Source organism: Vicugna pacos, chromosome 25 (assembly GCF_048564905.1).
Source record: "Vicugna pacos chromosome 25, VicPac4, whole genome shotgun sequence".
Taxonomy (NCBI): Eukaryota; Metazoa; Chordata; class Mammalia; order Artiodactyla; family Camelidae; genus Vicugna; species Vicugna pacos.
The window spans coordinates 11718009-11738442 of NC_133011.1; the positions used below are offsets into that span (position 1 = coordinate 11718009).

Below are 20434 nucleotides of genomic sequence, written 5' to 3' on the forward strand. Positions count from 1 at the left end.
CCGTGCTGTGTGCAGACAGGATGAATTCAGGGCACTTTGGTGAAGAGCCACCCTTAGGATCTCTAAGGCAGACAAACAGAGTCAGTGCTTATGTCCACAGTCCTTTTAGAAGTTCCAAAGAAAGGACACATCAAAGAATACCTTCAATTTGTGAACCTCCGTGGGAAAATGTTTTAGAAGGAGAATAAAATAAGCCGTGTTACAGCCTCTCAAACGGGCCTTCCCTAATTCCGCCTTCACTACCATTGTTCCTGGCTCCCTGTCCTTGCCCAGCCCAGCCATTTTATTATATACATTTATAAAGCCGTACCTCTTTAGATACCTGTCATGTGAACCACACCTGAAAACTGTAGTCAAGACTAGTGATCACAGTAAGCAGCCAACTTGCAGAGGGAGGGTTTCAACAGAGCTTATTTTTGGTGGGATCAGTTGCCTGTTGGATTATCCTAGGGGGAAAAAGAGCCATACATTGGGTCTAGCACCAATATTTGATTATGGAGTTAGATTCATTTGGTGTCTCTTAAATCCCAGGAACAAACACCCCTCTGTTTCAAGTGTGAGATTTCCATGTTCATGTCCTCGGTGCAGGGCCTTTTGCTCTGTCCCAGCCAGGCCTGGCAGGGTCATCTGTAAACTCCCTTTCCCCATATAGCTCAAGTGGCACAGAATTTTCTAGTGCCCACCTCCAGCCCCACACCTTTCCCCTCCTTCAGTTGCTGTTCAGGCTCAGATTTTCCCCACCTGCAAAATGGGGATAGTTAAATCCATAGCACAGGCCTCGACAGGACACTGGGAATACAGAGAGGTGACTAACACTGCCTGGGGAAGCGGTGATGATCCACTAGGGAGCTAATTTTAGAGCCAAATCCTGGAAGCAAAGGAGGTATTGCCACCAGGTATAGGGTTGGGAAGGAACCCCATTCCCTGCCCTCCAGAGAGAGAACAGCATGTACCTTTGGCAAAGGCATGAAAGAGCTTGCTGCCTTCAGAAAATGCTGGATGGAGTAAGGGCTGCACGGGCGAGCGAGGAGGAGCCTGGTAGAGCTAAATTTGATGGCTGAGGAAGGGTCCATGGAAGTCCGGCCAGGCCAGCCTGCAACCCCTCCTGTCCCGCAGCTTCCCCTGAAGCTTGGGAGAAGCATCACTTTTCTGTCCCAAACAATAGTTGATTTTGTTTGATGTTCTTTCAGCCAGACCTTGATAGGAGTTTTAAAAACTTTCAAGGTGACCTCCCCATCAGTCTTCTGAGGCATTAGGGTGGCTTCATCTCCCCAATCTGTTTTTTTTTTTAATTAAATTTTTTATTGAAGTATAGTCAGTTTACAGTGTTGTATTAATTTCTGGTGTACAGCATAGTGATTCAGTTATACGCACATACACACTATACACACACACAGACACATTCTTTCATTATAGGTTATTACAAGCTATTAAATATAGTTCCCTATGCTACACAGTAGGACCTTGCTGTTTATCTATTTTATATATAGTTGTTAGTGTCTGCAAATCCCAAACTCCCAATTTATACTTCCACTCTCCCTTACCCCCGGTACTGCAAGTTTGTTTTCTATGCCTGTGAGTCTGTTTCTGTTTTGTAAATAACTTCATTTGTGTCATTTTTTTAGATTCCACATATAAGTGATATCATATGATCTTTTTCTTTCTCTTTCTGGCTTATTTCACTTACTATGACAATCTTCAGGTCCATCCATGTTGCTGCAAATGGCATTATATTATTCTTTTTATGGCTGAACAGTAGTCCATCGTGTGTGTGTGTGTGTGTGTGTGTGTGTGTGTGTGTGTATACCACATCTTTTTTATCCAGTCATCCACTGATGAACATTTAGGTTGCTTCCATGGCTTGGCTATTATAAGTAGTGCTGCTGTGAACATTGGGGTGCATGCATCTTTTTGAATTAGCGTTTCCTCTGGATATATGCCCAGGATTGGCATTGCTGGGTCATATGGTAAGTCTATTTTTAGGTTTTTTTTTTAGTTTTTTAAGGAATCTCCATGCTGTTTTCCATAATGGCTACACCAAACTACATTCCCACCAACAGTGTAGGAGGGGTTGTCCCCCATCTCTTTTAACCTCAGCATCTAACATGAGCCCTCTGCAGTCTTTCTTTCTGGGGACAGAGGGCCTCTTATGCAAATAAGACTTTGGTGGCCTGCTGTGACAGCCCAGAATTACGAAGGTCAGTATTCAGAATAGGATTTCAGTTCTCCTTTACTATGTACTGGCTATAAACTGGAGCCAGCTACTTCTCCTTGCCTCAGTTTCTACATTGGTTAAAGAGCTTTTGCAAGAATTAGATCATGTGTAGGCTTCTCTGTCCCCAAATCCTGATTCTTTCCCAGTGATCCTTATCTTGATGAAAGACATCACCATTCACCAATTACTAAAACCAGAGGGTCGTTCTTAACTTCTCTCCCTTGCTAATAGCCATCAGCAGGCCCTGCCAATTCTGCCTCCGAAATATACCTTTTCTCTCTCCACTTCTGCTTCTTTAATCCCAGTCGATACCAACTCTCATTTGACTACTGGACTATTGCTGTAGTCTCCCAGCTGCTATGTACCAGATAGCCAGGGCAGTCTTTTTAAAATGTTAATCAGATATATCACACCGCAGCTGAGAACTCTCCAGTGGTATTCTGTCTCACTTATGGTAAACCCCCAAGTCCTTACACAGCCTACAAGGCCAAGTGTGAGTCGGCCTCTGCCTTCCTGTGCCCCATCCCCATCACTACTTGCCATGCATCCCCACCAGTCTTTGGACAATTCCTAGAACATGCCCAGTGCCAGGTTCTTTCACACCTTGAGTAGTTTGTTCTTCCCCTTTCCTCTACCTGAAATACATTCTCCCTGCTTTTTCATAATCTGTTTCCTTCTTGGCCAAAATGTCCCCTCCTTAGGTGGCCTGTCCTCTTGTCTAGAATAGGTCCCTCCATTTTTTTCTATCACAATACTCCTTTCCTCATAGATTGATCACAACTTATCATTACTTATTTACTTCTTGCTGTCTCAGGTCAGGCTCATTTGGAATACGTCCTGAGAAGAGCATTCTACACCTGCTTATTGACTGCATCCCACACTAGAAAGGAAGCCCCAGAGGGGAGATCTTATCTTCCTGTTTGCCATAATAGCCCTAATGCCATTTGCACAGTCCTTGCTGCAGTCGATACATTTTTTGAAGGAATGAATGAGTGAATGAAGTTCCTGGGGCCGCGTGTAGCATATAGGGAATGTTCAATTAATATTGTTGGAAACAACATGAGTCTATATGCTTTTTCAGCCTGCTCTTAGGTTTCCAATCGTAAAAGAGGGATGCTCAGGCATATGGCTTCAGAAACAAGGGCTGTCAAGAAAAAGAAAAAGAAAAAGGCAGCTCTGGAAGGAGAGAGACTGGCCCTGGAGAAAACACCCGAGCTATTAATAAATAGAAATCTCAAGTGTAGTTGGAGGCAGTCATACGGGTGGGGTGAGGGATGGATAGACCAATCCTGCAGTGAGAACAGGGAAAGTCTAGCTGCCAGACAGTCGCCCAGTCAGGAAGTAACAGCTTCAGGGCACTAGCAGCACAACGTCTGATCTCATGTGGGAGAAGGCAGGATCGCAGGGCCTCGGGGGACAAGCTTGGATTCAGAACAAAGATTTGGTCCTGGCAGGGCATGCGAACACTGGGCACAGATAATTAATATGGCAAAAGCCAAATCCAGAGACTTCTATTCGGCATCTCAAAGGAGAAGCAGTGACACTGTCTGTTCACCCAAGCTACTGAGAGTTATACCTGTTAGAATTACTGTTTGCAAGGTAGGGTGATCAACACATCTCACGACTTCCCTCAGTCCTGCACAAACCAAGACAGTTGGTAACCTGATTGCAAGGAAGAGAAACTGCTTGGGTAGTCCAGGGGGGCAGACTCCGAGACAGAGATCGCTTGCAGCAGCTGTATCAGGGAGTGGGCTGGGATCATCGCCTAAGGAAGGGAAGAGAAGAGATGAAATCAGAAATGGACAGAGAGAGGAGATGGGCTGAAATGCAGCCTCAGGTTACTCCCCAGCCGACCCCACGGAGTGCTCTGAGGCTGGAATGGTCCTTCGGAGATGAGTCCTTCAGCCCATGAGTTGTGTTGCCGTATTTAGCAAATAAAAATAGAGGGTGGCTAGTTAAATTTGAATTTCAGATAAATAATGAGTAATTGTTTTAATACAAATATGGCTTATACAATACTTGCAACGTACTTACTCTGAAAAGATTATTCATTGTTTATCTGAAATTTATTTGATCATTGTATATATTATCTAGTAACCCCACATGAGTTGAGGGGAGGGGCCAGGTCTTTCGGCCTTGTGTTGACCGATCTCTGGATTCAGAGTGCCCCAGCGAAAGGAGTTTGACCTTGGGAAATGAAACTCTTCAGCAGAGGCAATTCTGAGGCGGGCTGACAGCTGAGTGCTGCCTACTAACAGCCCACTCGACAGCTGAGAAAATAAATTCTTGACTTGAAAGGGAATTTGGAGAGCCCATCACAGTGGCTGCTACAGAAACAGACTCAATACTTACTGGAGTGTCCTAGGAGGATACTGTGCTCACAAAACCAACAGGAGCGCTAGAGAACTGGGCTCAGGATACAGCCGTGAGAGCTTTTGGAGGCCACACCATTGGAGCAATCTAAGGTGCTGGGTTGCTGCTGCACATACCACAACCTATTTTCACTATCTAGTGAACTCTCCACCCTGCTGCTGCCATATTGAATGTTCCTGCGATGCCAAGTCCTGTTAGGAGCATCTGATTGGCTGATTTGGGTCACATGTCCATCCCCCAGCTTCTGTAGTGGATGGAGGCTTCCTGCTTCCCATCTAGTCTTTCACAAATTAGGATACTTCTTAAAAATTAAAAGGGTATATCAGGGCCTGGAGCTAGGGACAATATTAGGAGCTGGTGATGTCTCTAAGAGCACCTTATGGTTTGGATTAATCCTCTTCCATTGGCCCCAAGGAATGTGATCATGAGACATGGGAGAGAAAACTGTGTGTAATCACAGAAGATCTGATTTTCTCAAGTATAAATACAAATAGCATTTGGTAACCATAAAAACTCCAGGAGCAGGACTGAATCTAATACTTTACCCAAACACAAATGTGACTTTCCAGTGCAGAAAGAAGTACCTTTCTTGTGTGGGATTTACCTTCTGTGGCTATAGGACCAGACATGTTGTATTTTATATCTGAGAGAAGAGTAGGCAGACCACTCCTTCAAATGACAGATGATATCCATCCCATGTTTAAGAAATATTCTTAGGTTTGTAGGCTGACATAGTATATCAACAAGGAATATAAGTTTTTAATATATGGGACATTTTACAAATAAATGAATTTGGAAGCACATCATAGCAAGTGTGCAAGAGATCTTTCAGGATCGATCTTCATGGGTAGATGTGACCTGGTGAGGTTACCAGGCTTCACAGGCCCTTAGCTCTACATATTCAGAAACTCTGTTTTTGTCTCTCTTTGTTCAGCCAGCCAGCCAGCCATACCTACATCATCTGTGCATCCATCCAACATCCATTCAACAAATGTTTATTGAGCATCTAGTTTGAGAAACTGTCACAGAGGAGCATAGAGAGACATAACAACTAAATGTGTCTATTGGGAATGAAATAGGACATTGAGTAAAAACTAGGGAAATCTGAATAAACTATGGACTTGAGTTAATAATAATATTTTAATATTGGTTGATTAATTGTAACACGTGTACCATACTAATAGAACATGTTACTAATAGGGATGAGGCATATGGGAAATCTGTACTAGTTGCTCATTTTTTATATAATCTAAAGATTATTCTGTAGGGAGTGGAGGGTTTATCTCAGTGGTAGAGTGCGTGCCAAGCATACATAAGCTCCTGGGTTCAATCCCCAGTACCTCCATTAAATAAAAAAACCTAATTACCTCCCCCCAACAAAAAAATAAAGATTGTTCTGTAATCTAAAACCATTTTAAAAAATAGCATCTGGGAAAAAAAATGTATAGCACAGGGAAATATACACAAAATGTTATGATAAATCACAGAGAAAAAAATGTGACAATGAGTGTGTATATGTCCATGAATGACTGAAAATTGTGCTGAACACTGGAATTTGACACAACATTGTAAAATGATTATAAATCAATAAAAAATGTTAAAAAAAAATAGCATCTGGGGCGGTGGATATAGCTCAGTGGCAGAGTAAATGCCTAGCATGCACGAGGTCCTGGGTTCAGTCCCTGGTAACTCCACCAAAAGTAATAAATAAATAGATAAACCTAATTACTCCCCCCCCAATTTTTTTAAATTTAAGCATTTTTTTAAAAAATCTGTTTTCAAAAAAATTCCATTATGACTCTAGCCTCATTTTGGATATAAGAATCAAGTTTATCCCCTCCCTATTTCCCCACAAATCAATGTTAACAGTTCTGTGTTATCACTCATTTCTCAGTGCTCAAAAAATCTGATACAGACATATTTACATGCATGTATGGGTGAATTTTTATGGTAATTTAAAAAATGAAATTATATTCACCTCTCTAGATCTTATCCAACAAAAACCAACATGAAAATCTTTCCAAGTCAATATAACTCATTCTTTTTAATAAGTGAATACTGTTCCTTACATGGGTAGACCACAACTGTATTTATGGGCATTCATTTTGTTTCCATATTTTTGCCACTACAAATGATGCTATAAACATCCTGTTTCTATGGAATAACTTCCTTGGAGAAGGATTACTAAATCAGAAGGTATATCTTTATTGTCTAACCTTTTATTAAAATATACATACAGAAGTGATGTACTTTAATATGTATATAGGTTGCACAGCTTGATGTAATTTTACAAACTGAATCCCCTGTGTAACCAACACCTGGATCAAGAAACAGGACATTACCAAGACCCTAAAAGCCCCCCTCCTGATGAAAGGATCTGTGTATTTTAAATTCTAATAAGATTGCTCAATTTCTGAAAGCCTTCACAATTCCCATCTGAGAATGGCCTTTTCCCTCTAAGCGCTGGGGCTGCTGCAGATGGTGCTACGCTGCACTTGTTTGACACAGGTTGCAGAACCTGAAGACCATTCACAGTGACCCCAGAAGTGCCCTTTTTATCGCTTCACTTTTCTTGTATTTATGAAAGTGCATCATACTCCTTTGTGTGTATTCTTCTTAGCAGTTAGAACATAGTAAGCCCTCAAGAAATATTTGCTGATTGACTGTTAAAATGATAAGAAAAAAAATCTACCTTCCTCTTCTCAAAACTCTTCTAAACCTCTTGGGTTCCATAGTGGATATTCTGTTGCATGCAGAGCCAAAAACAAACAAACAAACAAAAACAAAAACAAATGGTAGAATTTGGAACCAGAAGATTTGAACTCAACCTTCAGCTGTGTGATATTGGGAAATAAACATGGTCTCTCTGGGTCACAAATTGCTTAACATGTAATATAGAGAAAAAAAGAAAACGGCTAACAATTATTCTTACCTACCTACCTAACAATTATAAAAAGTGACTATAGAGAATATAGATAAAAAACTGTAAATTGACAAATGCTTTTTAACTATTAGTTAATATACCATCTATTAATCTCTTAATATGTGCTTAACCATTGATTATTAAAATACTTCACAAATTTTATTTATAATTCCACATTCAAACACGTGTTTTATTCCTTGAACATTTATTGCTTTTCTCTTATTGATCTGGAAATAAACCAAAAATATTTTTCTTTGCTACTTTTTTTTTCTCTTGCTTTTTAAATAGCAACTACCAGAAGAGAATCCTTAGAGCTTAATACTCTTTGTGGGTGATTAAAGAGTTAAATTTCAACAGCCTTATGATTGGATCAGAGAAGAGACAATGAATGCAGCTGTCTGAGCCCTGCCCAGCCACCTCTGATGGCCCCCTTCTTCATCTACATCCTCCCTAGAAAGGCTGTTTGTGCCCTCAGGTTCTTCCAGCTCTTCCACTGGGCTGCAGTAGCTGCCTGTTCCTTCTTCCCAAGGATCATTCCCCCATTTTCCAGTTATTCTCACACCATGTCACAATTTGTGATATGTAGGTATCTTCTGTGCACAGATACAAAATATTCACATAATGTTTTTATTTTTTCATTGAGATATAATTGACATACAACATGTAAGTTTAAGGCGTACAGGTTGATTTGATACATTTATGTATTGCAACATGATTACCACCTTAGCATTAGCTCACACCTCTATCTCGTCACATAATTACCATTTCTTTCTTATGGTGGGGCATAACGTTTTATTTAATTCAGCTTATACTTGTAAGTTAAATACTTCTATGACATTATTATATCAATGAACTTTGCTTGTATTTTATTCATATAAAATACACTTATTTTGAAAACTACATGTTATTGCTTTAAATGGATGATGCAGTTATAGTTAACTTTGAAGATTAGTACAATAAAGATAATGTCATTAAATTCAAACTTGATATTGACCATAGGCTCTGAACCTTAACTGATTTATGTTAAAAAGGAGAAAAGTAGAGTGTCAGAGAAATCTTAAAGACAGTGCCTAACTGAGACTTCTTCCTTAAAGTCATCAGAAAAAGGTTAAATGGAAGTTTTAAACAAATACTGAGGCAGCCCACAGAATGGGGCCAGGTAATTGTAGTGCCCATCGTGGTGGGACAGCGGATGCATGGAGTTTGCTGGGTCTGGGAACGGTGTCTGGAAAATCAAAATCTTAAAGGCGAGGAGGGAATAGCTCAGTGGTAGAGTGAGTACTAGCATGCACGAGGTCCTGGGTTCAATCCCCAGTTTCTCCATTAAAATAAATAAATAAACCAAATTACCTCCCCCAGCCCCCCCAAAAAAAAACTTAAAGGAAAAGGAAATGCTAACTGATACACATCAGCTTTAAATCATTCATAAAGCACAACACTCACACAGACACACAAAACCACAGCACCAAGGCTGAAGGAAATGACCCTTGTCCCCCCTTGACTGCCCACACAACTCTGTGAATCACTTTAGAAAACAGTCATGAAAATATCCAATTAAAGCACATTGCTAATCTGGTAAAGCACCGTGATCCAGATGCTCATGTAACCATTTCCCTATTTAGAATGAAAATGCCACCAAGAAAAAGTTAGCAAGCATAATTGATTACATGTCCAGCTTCCTACATTTTCCTTTGTCTTGTCAGGGCAGGAGTTTCGCTTTCTCTAGTTCTTTTGAAACTCCTCAAAGCAACCAATGAAATGTCCTGCAGGCAGTGAGTCTGGATTGATGCTGAGTTGGGTTGACCAGAATCTTCAAAGCTAAGCGGGGAGGTGGCAGTTGAGTGGGATTAGGGTCTCTTCATTCACCCAGAGTCATCCCCTGAGGACTCTAATCAAGCTTGCTGCATTTGAAATGCTAATTGGTATTTGGTGGCTGACATGGAATAAGTCATATGCATCAGCCTAAATTAAAGTGGAAATCTTCAGGGCTTTTTTCCCCCTTTGGTAAGAAATTGACCTAGCTAAGGGATAGGCAAACCAAGCCTGGAGGGCCAGATCCCACCAGCTCAGCTTTTTCTATATGGTCTTCAAACTAAAAAGTTAGTGTTTAAATGTTTGAAGTAATTTAAAAAAATTGTGTGTGTGTGTGACACGTGAAATTATGTGAAATTTCAGTGTCCAGTGTCAGTTTTATTAGAACACAGCCACACTCATTCATTCACATCTTGTCTTTGGATACTCTCCTGCTCCAGTGGCAGTGGTGAGCGGTTGTGATTGAGATGGTGTGTCCTGTGAAACCTAAAATACTTAGGACCTGGTTCTTTACAGAAAAAGTTTGCTGACACCTGACCTAGACTATTAGTTTCTACTTTGGCTGCACATTGGAATCATTTGGAAACTTAAAAAATACTGAAGGTACTGATGCCTGGTCTGATTCTGATTAATTATTCTAAAGACTGAGACTTTTAAAAGCTCTCCAAGTGGTGAGAATTTTCAGTCAAGTTAAAAAACAGTTGACCTAGACTGGTGCTTCTCAAACTTTGATGTGATATGAACCTCCTGGGGGCTTGGTAAAATGCAGGTTCTGATTTAGTAGCTCTATGGAGGGGTCTGAGATTATGCATTTTTAACAAGCTCCCAGATGCTGTCGAGGCTGCTGGTCTGTGGACTTAAAGGATAACAGGATCTATTTTAGCCTCTCCCAGAAAGAAAGGGAAAAAGAACCATTTCATGTGTCTTTTAGGTACGTACCTTCTCTTAAAGATAGGTTAAAAAGATGCCACAGAACAAATATGGCTTATATCGTAGACTTCTTAAGCAACCTCAGTGAACTGGAAACCCGCCCTGTACGCTGAAAGGAATTTTGACCCTTTCCTTCATATCGATCCATTAAAACTACCATTTTCGCTGAAACAATAAAAGAATAATTACAGCTTTCTCCTTTCACCCTCCCATTCCTTGGAGAGAGTTTTGGAAGAGTGTGTATAAAGAAATCCGCTGTTGGTTAATAGCCTTGAAATTGTGTGTGGATTAACAATTAGTCCAAGTCCAGTGACTGGGAACACAGCTTCCCTGATCGGCTGTTGGTGAACTTCAGGAATTAACTGGGAGGAATAGAATGTCCTTCAGGGCATGAAATGCTCTGGAATCTAAATCAGCCTGAGTCATTTGAAACCCCTTTTGGGTCATATTGAAAAAGACACTATCAGATCCCATGATGACATCTTTATCTCTAACTTCTCCACCCTTTGCTATGAAGAGAATTAAGAACGTGGAATTTCATAATATCTTCCCCTTATTTTGTTGTTAAATTGGTGGATATATATTTTAAACACTTTTGTCTGCCAATTACCTACAGATTTCTGAGTGTTTATCACCCTGAACCTATTATTATTGGGAGGTACTTAATCTTCTGAAATATAAATATGCATGAATCTTAAATATGTTAAAATGATAGTGATGTGTTCTATGGAAAAAAGTTTTGCTTACCATTTTCCTGTCTCTGAAATGAAAAGCAATCTCAAGGAAATTATCATGTTACAGCCCTAGCTTGCATAGGAGAAAGTCTTCTTTCCCTAAGTGTTGGGGATTTGCCTTTGAGATGCAGGTGACCTAACAGTGATTGAAACATTGATGACTCCACCCCAAGTTTCACCCTGCAGCTGAAAACCCATACAGAATGGAGACCCCAGGATGCCATGAAACTATGGTGATTAATGGGATATGGGGAGGATGATGGCTTTTAAGGGATAAGGAAGCTCTGCTGGAAACACCCCTGGATTAGCCAGTATCCAATCAGGTGTTGCCTCTTTATTCAAATCCCTGCACCCTCCCCTTCTCCACCCTCATCCACGGTTCTTAGAATTTCTTTAATCAGATGAAGGAAAATGATAGAGTGAGGAGAAGCAGAAGTTTAAAAATTTTTTATATAGTTTTATTGAGATATAATTCACATACCATAAAATTCACCCGTTAGAATGTACCACCCAGTGGCATTTAGAGCATGTACAGAGTTGTGCCACCATCACCACTGTCTAACTTTAGAACATTTTCATCACCCCCTCAGAAAGGAACCCTGTGTCCATTAGCAATCACTCCTCACTGGCCCCTGGCAACCACTAAGTCAGTCTACTTCCTGTCTCTATGGAATTGAGGAAGATGTCTTTTGGAACCAGAATCCTGGGTGCTGGTTTCAAAAGGTGGGACCCTTAGCTGGCTCTTTCACTCTTTTATTTCTCAGGGCCTCAGTTTCCTCAGCAGCCAGATCAGTGGTTCTCAGTCTTGGCTTTTGTAGGGGAAGAAAAATTTCCCTCTACCCTCTATGTTCTCTTGGCTGGTCTATAAGGAATCAACATAAGAGAGATTAATAGGAGAAAAACAAATGTAATTACTTATGTAGGGGAGCCCCATAAGAATATGAGACCCAAAGACAAGTTGGACAGTTGAGGCTGAAGTGCCGTCTTGCGCTAAGGAGTGGGCGAGGGCCTGGGGCTTCAAAGGGGAGGAGGGTAATTCACAGGACGATGAGAATAGCAGATGTTTGGTAACTAGATATTTGTCTGCCGCACAGATAGATCGATCATTCAGATAAAAGTTATCTCTGGCAATAGCTCTCTCCAAGCCAGGCCCCCTTTCTGAATTCTTTTAGGTAGTTAAGGGAGCAATAAAAGTTTTTCCTGAGTCTGCTGGGTCTTGAATGCCTTCAGCTCGAGATAATCCACATGCCAAGGTGGCATGTTTTGGAGTTATGTGTTGTGCTCCCCTTCACTGCACATTAGAATCAGTTTGAAAAAATGCTGTTGCTCAGCTTCCCCCCTCCCCCAGATTCTAATTCACTAGATCTGGGGCGGGGCTTAGGCACTAGAAATTTTTATAAAGCTCTGTAAGGCAGATTTACTCCAAGACCTTGCTATCAAAACATGGTTCCAGGACCATATGGTAGTTTGTTAGAAATGCAGACCCCCAGGTCCCTCCCAGACCCACTGAGTCAGGGTTTGGGTATTAACAAGACCCCAGGTGGTTTGTGTGCATGTTGAAGTTTGGAAAGCTCTGCTACAACATCCCCTCCAGCGCTAACATCCCTGCTCCTGCCTTCATGGGCCACCAGGTGATTTTAGTAATTGGTTCCCACAAACCAGAGTTACCCCACACTGGAAAATTGGCTCCCAGTTTGCTCCCTGAACTTGATACAGGAAAAGGCTACTGGCAAAACTTTATAAGAAGTTTGTCTAGTGATAATTAATTACACAGTAATTTGGAAGAACATCAAGTCATTTTAGAGTTGTTTTATCTACTGTCCAGAAGCAAAAAAAAAAAAAAAATGTGTATTAGGTGTCAACATGCAGGCAATTTAGAAGTATTCTGTTCTTTGCAAAAATCACATATCAGGCGGGTCATTAGTTTCCATTTAAAGCAGAATAAGCAAACAGTTTCTTGGCCAGAGCTGCCCATTAGAATCACTTGGGGAGATTTTAAAACTCCAGACATCCAGCCCACCCATCCAGACCAACTAAGTCAGACCCTGGTAGTTTTTAAAGCTTTCTAGATGATTGTAATATTCAAAGTTGAAAACCACTGGTATAGAGGACTTACTGCTATTATCCTGTTTGGGGTGTACCGAAAACTCCTGGTTTTGTACCTTGCTAAGCTCTAAGCCTGTGTTTCCAATGCGTATGGTTGATCTATTCAGTTACCATGTGCCAAACACCTCATGTCTCAAGCGCCACCAGCAGGATTTGAGAGAAGGAGCTGGAGACCTGGACAGTCAGAGGAGGCAAGCCCCATAACCTCTCGCTTGAACATGCTCAGGACAACGGCAGCCCTGAGCACTTTGTAGCCCTCCCCATGGTCCCACAGGCAGGGGAAAGTGCATTGACATTTCAAACAGGACTTCCCTCCCTGCCTGTTAATTTTAGGAAATAGGTCATTGGATATGCAGATCTGACTCATCCTCGTGGGCCTCACATCGATGACAATGGCACTAAAAAGCTAATCAGTCAACAGATATGTACTGAAAATGGTGCCCTGAACCCAAGGGAGGGGACAGAAGATCTGACCAATGGAATAGGCATCCATAAATAGATATCGTTGGGGGTTCTTTTGGTGGTAAAATGAGCAAGGACTGAAGAAGTTCAGAGGAAGAGGAATCAGTGCCCACTAGAATAGAATGGAGAAGCTGCACAGAATAGAGGGCTCACAGATGGGCGGGGTGTTCTTATGACTATTTATTACATAGAATGCTATTTGTTACATTGACTATAAGCCAGGTGTGCTAAATGGTTTCCATGTCTTATTTTCTCCTCTCAGCAGCATAAGGTATGAACCATAATCATCCCCATTCTGTAGATGATGAGGCTGAGGCACAGTCTTGACCAAGGTCACCTTGAGTGTGGTCTGTATGGCTCCCAAGTCCATGCACTCCATCATACTGTATTGAATAGCCATGTAACATTTATTAGTGTGTGCCAACAAGCAGGTTACTAACATTTTATATATATTATCTCTTTCAATCCTCAAGACAACACTTTCTGGCTGACAGTTCCATTATTCTCAAGTTCTGGGTAAGGGAATTTGAACACAGAGTAGTTAAGTAACTTACCTGAGGTCAAAGTTTCCCAGATAAAATACAGTTCAATTTGATAAATAACAAATAACAAGGTAGTATATATAGTGCATGGGACATACTTTACGGAAAGATATTCATTGTTTATCTGACAAAGTGAAATAGGTGTCCTGTTTGTTTCTGCTAGATCTGGCAATCCGACTGAGGTCACGCTGCTGGCAGGTGATAAGCAAGGTTGGATTCAGGTGAGGGGGGACTCTAGGGCCCAGACTCTTAACCACCGCATTCCAGTTTGGCTGGAGACATGGGTGGGCATTAATACCGGCGTGTTGGGGAGGAAGTGAGCAGACTGCCTTCTTGGCTCCGAGGTGTGGCTGAACAGGAGTGAGAAGCAGCAGCGGGCTTTCCCACCCCGACTGCCCTCCCCAACCTGCTCTCCTCCCTCTGCAGCTTATCCCCACCTGCTGGTGGCACAAGAGTTAGAAGAGCTGAGTAATGTGGTCTGGCCTTGGTAACGAATGCTTGGTTCTGATGCCAAATACAGAAGGAACAGGAAAAAATAAGAGCACAAGAGAGAAAGACAGAGAGACAGAGACAGAGAGGGCTGGTGTGGGCTTCTGGAGACATTGTCACACTTGCACCTCCCTTTAGCAATCACAGGACCATCCGCAGAGGGGGAAATACACGCACCTAGAGAGCAATCACGGTAACCTGTGGCAGAAGCACAGAGGCTGCAGTTACATGGCCATCCCATGGAACAAGAACTCACCAGGGAGCCTTCCAGCCGGTCAGCTGATATAGACCCAGGGCCATCAGCTCCCTGGCCACGTGGCCGAGAGTGTCACGTAGGCCAGGAGGCCTGAGAAAGTGTGACATCTCCAAGATAGGTGTTGAGTTCAGCTTAATGCCAAAGAAATCTGGCTCAGCACAACGAACAGCAGGTGCACTGCAGCTGCAGAAACACTTCCTGTAGTTAAAGGGGATGAGCACTTATATAATTGAACATCAAGCAAATACAGAACAAATCCGAGAGCTTAATGGGACCAGGGTGCTACTCAGGAGGAGGCAGTAAGAATTAGCAACGAGACAATAAGCAGATAAACCATTCCTTATTGTGGAAGAACAGAGATTCATAAAAGAATTCATCATATATAAAAATATATACACACAGCTATGTGCAATAAAGCTATGCATTATATTGTATAGTTTATATTTAGTAATGTTTAAAAAATTATTTTTATTATTTCCTTCTGTTATTTTCCAGAAACCTGAGTTAAAGAAGCCCTTGAGGCAGAATAAACATGAGTAGCACTGAAACGGCTGAGATGTGGCCCAGAGATGCCGAGCGTTGACAATTTAGATCTCTTTCCAAGACGATTTTGAAAATTTGTTAACCAACTGCCTTACTCCCAGTCTCTCTGTCCTCCAATAATTTCTCCACACTGCCACTGGAGTATTCTTCTAAAATCTGGATAGTTTAGACCACTAGCAATTGTAGAAAAGAGAAAATTACCACAAGTTCAGTGCTATTTGCAAGCTCTTCCCAAACGGTTTTCCAGATTCTTCTTTCATGATGTGTTTCCCCCATCACAGGCTACACCTGTCTTCTCTTTATTAATTACCTGGCTCAGATTGTGCATGCTTCTCCATTTCCATCTGTTTTCCAGCCCTTATTTTTACCTAACCAAACTTGGGTCCACTTACCTGACACACAGCAAAGCCAGATCTACTGATACCAGGTTGTGACGAAGGAAAGTACAGTGTATATTGCAGGGCCAAGCAGGGAGAACAGGCAGCTCATGCTCAAAAGATCCAAGCTCCCCAGTGAATTTCAGGGAAGCATTTTTAGAGACAGTGTGAGGGAGAGGGTCACAGGTGTGTGATCAACTCGTGCACAATTCTCTGATTGGTTGATGATGAGGTAACAGGGTGATGTTTCAGGAATCTCAATCATCAACCTTCTGGTTCCAGCCAGTCTGGGGTCTATGTGGTGGTGGTCAGCATACAGTTAACTTCTTCCGCCTGGTGGGGGTTTTAGTGTCTGCAAAACAACTCAAGGATATAACTCAGGATATTATCTATAGCCATTGAGAAGAAACTTAAGGTCCTTGACTTTGTTTTACGGTTAAACTATTATTATTTTGACGTGCTTGACTTTTCTTTTGTTTCTGTGGTACTTTTTTTTTTCTTCTCTGATTAAATTTTTCTTTCTGGAACTCGGGGAAGGTCTAAGAGGCTAAAGCTTTTCTGCAAACAAGAGGCAGGGGCCAGGGATGGCTGGGTGGGATTTGGGAGGGTCTGTCCCTGGGAAAACCCTACAAGGTCCTGCTTGGTTTCACTATCTCACACTCTGCAGGGCAATAGCCAGCTAATCACCAGTATGTTTTCAGACCTCCATGCCTTTGCACATGCTGTTCCTTTCATCTGGTCCTTTCAACGGTGTGCTGGCTGGAGCTGGCTCTTACTAGCTTATGCGTATCTAGTTCCAACTCTGTTCAGTTATCACAGTGGTGCCTTGAAATCTGCCACAGTAGGAGAATTTATACCACGGAAATTAGCAAATCCTACACATCAGGGCTTTTTTTACCCTTTCCTGGAGTGCCTGGTGTTAACATTTACCAGCATGTTATTGTCATTGCCCACTCTTTACCTGGAAGATGCCTACTTATCCTTCAGGACAGAGTGCTTCTCTGTGAAGCTTTCTTTGACTCTCACAGAGGAACAGGGAGAAGAAAGCAACGCTTCTGTGCTCAGCATCTGGACAGGGTGATTTACATACATAATTCTCATGCCTCTGTTAAAGCGGTTGTGTCATAATTATTTGTGATTGCCTCCCTGATAAGTGTTGAGGACAATGACTGCAATCTATATTGATCTTTAAAACCCCAGGGACCTAAAAAGTATCTTTTATAATTAGTGGGTTCTCAGTGAATGTCAAGTATTTAATTGAGTAAAAATTAGAAGGAAAAACTACATTGCTTTGTTTCACCGGTCTCTGTTCTCCTAGAGAGTAGCCCCTCGCACTATAAGCAAAGCTGAGTATTTTACCAAGGTCTTCTGTTGGGTGACTTTTAAAAATCTACAATAAGCAAATTTATACAAATGCGTCACCTGTGTAATACTTGTGGCATGCTTACAGAGGGGTTGTAGGGACTGGTCTATAAATATGGAAATTTTAAGTCTATGGGAGGCAAGTGGGAAAGACATTTTTGGTTAAACCAGTCTTGTTAAACCTGTAAGGGTAGAGGAGGTACTTAGCATAGTACCTGGCCTGAAATATGGACTTTGTAAGGTAGCCGCCACCACCACATCCATCCTCATCCTTACCCTCTTCTTCTCCTTCATCATCATCATCATAGATAATAGTGATGAGCAGGGCTAAGCAACGCTGAGAAAAACCATTTGACTGACACGAGGCTGTGTTTAGAAGCTTGTATTCTCCTTGTTTCACCCTCTCGCTTTTCCTTAAATTTACTAAAGCATCAAAACGTTGTGAAGAAAGCTTTTTTCTGTGACTGCTGGGATGCTTTGTAAATGACTCAGCCACCCTCACCTCCCAGTGGGAGAGGCAGACAGTAAATAGTAACCTGGTTTGACTAGATGCTGTGAAATGACTGGCTGAAAGAAGCTTCCATGTAATTTACTCAGATCAACTTAACCAGAAGCTAGGATGTAGATACCAAATTATGTCACACCCATCCTTAAGAAAGCACCCTATGGGGAAGCAGCAATAAAGTATGCCTGCTGTGTTCTGATTTTACTGCTGCAGTCATAAGTATTTTGCAGCAACAGTAAAGTATTCTGATCTTGTTGTTTATTGGCCTTTGTCCAAAGGCCAGAGAGTTGCAGCAGTAAGATCAGAATAGAGATTATTGTGGACTGCAGAGGGGGCTTCATGGAAGAGCTGCCACCTGGAGCGCCGGCAGGGATGGATCACAATGGATGTCCTGAAGGACCAAAGTAACTGGAGTAAGTATTCAGAGCAGCATTCCCTGCTCTGTGTTTTGTAAAGAAGCATTTGGCAAAGAGAATTCTAAGACCAAAGATGTTTGGGAAATACTGCATATACCATTTTGCATTAGACTATTTATTATATGCTCCTGGAACACATGAAATGAAGAAACCTGATTAGCTTCGTTTAACCTAAGTTTCCCAAATGTGCTTGATCATAGAATCTGCTTTGGGGGAACACCTGTTAGCATCTTTCAGAATGTTCAAGTTCCATGGAACCTCACAGGGAAGCATTAATGTATAGGATTATGTTTCTGAAACTATTATTTATTTGTGCCTCTTCTGAGGCCTCAGAAGAGTTCACCTTAATCCTCAGTCCACGTGACCTCATGGGGACATTTTCCGCAGAGCTTCTTTTGTTTTATTTTACTTTTCCCCTTTATCCCCGATCTCCACTCTCCACCCTAAGTACCCACTTTCCTATGTTTCATACATTTCCTTAAATAAGCCTTGATAAAACACATTGTTTTGTGTGTATGTGCTATAAATTTTATTTTTTCTTGTTAATTTTTCTTCTCACCCAGGACTATGTTTTAAAGAGCTAAGCTTGTTGTCCGTTCCTCTCATTTGTTGCTTTCATCTTCTTCACAAGATTCCACTGCATGCAGACCACCCACTTTATTTGTCCATTCCTCCACTGACGGGCACCGAGTTTGGTGGCATCAGGGATCTTGAGATTGGGGCACCAGAACAGAGAAGAGCGATTTCCACTGGGTTAATAGTTTGAGCAGTTTTCTTCTTTAAATAATCTAGCAAGCTGACCTGATCAAGTCCTAGTAATGATGCAGAGTGAACTTCACAAGAAGTAGCTTTTGAGATAATTTGCTAGAGCAGGGACTGAAAATCACTTGGGTCAGATTGTCCAAATCTGTCATCCAAAACTGTCAACTTCATGCGATTTTCAAGATTATGCCTTTGACTTTAAATATGACTATTGACAATAAAACATTTTCTTATAAATGTAGAAAGAAGAAACACTCCATTATAGACCCATGGTGAGTGGGCTTGGCTGAGCGTCAGCAGTCTGCCCGGCTGAGCAGGTCAGAGGAACGTGGGGATTGGCATAGGCCCCGAAGCATCTCGTGGGAAGTTCACATTGAGACACATTGACCACCTCCTGATTATCGCCCCCAGCACCACCTGCTTCCTGTTTAGTGCACTAAACAAAGTATTTAATATCAGCAACTCTTTCAGGTAATTGCTGAGGAAGAGAATCATGGTAATTTGAGGGAATCAAGAGGAATGCTAGCTTCACAGGAAGCCGGTGTTGAACAGGAAGTGTCATGGAGCTCAAGAACTTCGCGGTAATAAGGGAAACTCTTCCAGGTAATGAAAGTACCTGGAATTTGTTCTCACCTTGGAAGCTTTTCCCTTCCTCCAAAGAGTAAGTGATTACGGAACCCCTCCCGATACTCTCTCAAAGTTCTGATGGACAGTGAGCGCTGCACTCCCAGCAGAGGGGTAACAGGTCACATCGTTTTGGCCTAAACTGTAAAAAATGTGTATTGAAAATGGAGAAATTTCTTAAATTCCGGCATTATGTGGATTCTTGCCATATCCAATATTCATAAATATTATGACAGAAAGATGACCAAAGAGAATAACTTTATGTGTGTACAAATGGAGAGAGAATTTTTTATAGGTGGGATTCACAACCACTGACAGCACACTTTTTTTTTTAATTGAAATATAGTCGGTTTACAATGTTGTGTTAATTTCTGGTGTACTGATAGCTCAAACTCTTGAGTGGAGTGAGGGAGGAAAGGTTTACTGGGCAACCAAAGAAAGGGAGCTGAGTTGAACCACACAGAAAAGCTTATGGATAAGTACGTCTAAGGGTTTTTACTGATTCACTACAGAGGAAGGATGGGTTGGGATAAAAAAAACAAAACACTATATTATTTGTAGTGTTGCTTCCTACCCTTAACTCAGTAGCTCTGTGTCTAGAATCTGAGGTGTACTTAGCAAATATTTTTAGAACGAATAAATAAATACAAGTAGCTTAAATTAACTGGTGGCTATTGCATAGAGTTCATTTTATTTATTTGTTTAAATTATTAAGGCTTTATTTTTAAAATCTATTTTTATATATAGTGGCCACATTTATAAATCTCAAACTCCCAAATTTATCCCTTCCAATCCCCTTTCCCTGGTAACCATAAGATTGTTTACTATGTCTGTGAGTGTTTCTGTTTTGTAGATGTCCTTTATTTCCTTTTTTTTTTTCCAGATTCCACATATGAATGATAGCATATGGTGTTTTTCTTTCTCTTTCTGGCTTACTTCACTTAGAATGATGATCTCTAGGTCCATCCATGTTGCTGCAAATGGCATTATTTTATTATTTTTA

General features: G+C 41.4%; 1 long non-coding RNA gene across 2 annotated transcripts in view; it reads left to right on the plus strand.

Moving 5' to 3' along the window:
• Positions 1 to 18547, plus strand: part of LOC140689257 (uncharacterized) — a 67951-nt gene extending 49404 nt beyond the window's left edge. For both annotated transcript variants that reach the window (XR_012064132.1, XR_012064133.1), the window contains 2 exons: positions 14261 to 14318; positions 15338 to 18547. This is a non-coding gene — a long non-coding RNA (uncharacterized lncRNA). The remainder of the gene's footprint in view (positions 1 to 14260; positions 14319 to 15337) is intronic.
• Positions 18548 to 20434: the final 1887 nt, after the last annotated feature.